This window comes from Trichechus manatus, unplaced genomic scaffold, assembly GCF_000243295.1.
Source record: "Trichechus manatus latirostris isolate Lorelei unplaced genomic scaffold, TriManLat1.0 scaffold00079, whole genome shotgun sequence".
In the NCBI taxonomy this organism is placed as follows: Eukaryota; Metazoa; Chordata; class Mammalia; order Sirenia; family Trichechidae; genus Trichechus; species Trichechus manatus.
In genome coordinates this window covers 8,756,292-8,757,622 of record NW_004444015.1, presented here as the reverse complement: position 1 = coordinate 8,757,622, position 1,331 = coordinate 8,756,292, and positions in this window count along the sequence as shown.

Genomic DNA, 1,331 nt, shown 5'->3' with positions numbered 1-1,331 from the left:
CCTCCAGATTCCTCCATGTTATAAGATGTTTCACAGCTTTATCTTTATTCTTTATTGTTGCATAGTATTCCATTTTGTGGATCTACCATAATTTGTTTATCCATTCGTCCATTGATGAGCACCTAGGTTGTTTCCATCTTTTTGCTATTTTGAACAGTGCTGCAATGAACATGAGTTTGCATGTATCTATTCTCTCCACAGGGTTATCAATGGCCGATTTTTCAGAAGTAGATCTCCAGGCCTTTCTTTGGAGGCACTCTGGTTAGACTCAGACCTCTAACATTTGTGTTAGCAGCCGAGCACATTAATCATTTGTACCACCTAGGGACTTGATGGCAACTGGTTTTTTAAATTAAGGTTTAGGTAACAAGCTAGGTGTTTTAGATTTTTTATTTCTAATCATCAAAATAACCGTGACAGACAGGTATTACCTACAGTCTGTAGGTATGAACACCAAGTTCCAAAAACTGTCAGTAACCAGATCAAAGTCATACAGCCAGCATATGACAGAGACAGGATTGGAACCCAGGACTCCGAAGACTATGCTACTTCCCACTGCAATACTAGCGATCTCCTATGCAACAGGAAATCAAAATGATGTCAACCACTTGGGGGTTTCAATTTCATGACTTAATTCTGACATGTGCTCATATAATTTATAACTCTATAAGCTTCTGCTATGAATAGAGAAGGCTGCAGTTCAGATGGAACTGTTTGTCTGCAAGGACTAATATGCATCAACAATAAAACTTTCGAATGCGAAAAGGCGATGTTGCCAATGTTTTGTATGCTAGGTTACCGTAATTTTTTTCATTTAAAGATAGAGGGTTTGGCCATTTTAACAAGCCAAACTTCTCCTTTCTACTATCCTTTAGTAATTTTTACAAGAGCAGTTACATGCTGGGATTAATTGCCAGGTGTAGTGACTAGCGCTCTTCCCATAAGTAATTCATGCTTATTTTAAAACTTTGGAAAACACAGGAAAAAATATAAAGAATATAAAAGTCACCCACAATCCCACTTCCCAAAGATAACTAGTTAAAATTTGATATATTTTTTTCCAATCTTTTTGCTATGCATCTATAGGCACACACAAACATATACACATGCAAATTGATATCATTAATATATGTTTGTGTGTGCATATATATATGTATTTTATTGACTATGCAAAGGCATTCGACTGTGTGGATCATAACAAACTACGGATAACATTGCAAAGAACTGGCATTCCAGAACACTTAATTGTGCTCATGAAGAACCTGTACATAGACCAAGAGGCAGTCATCCGAACAGAACAAGGGGATACTGCATGGTTTAAAGTCAGGAAA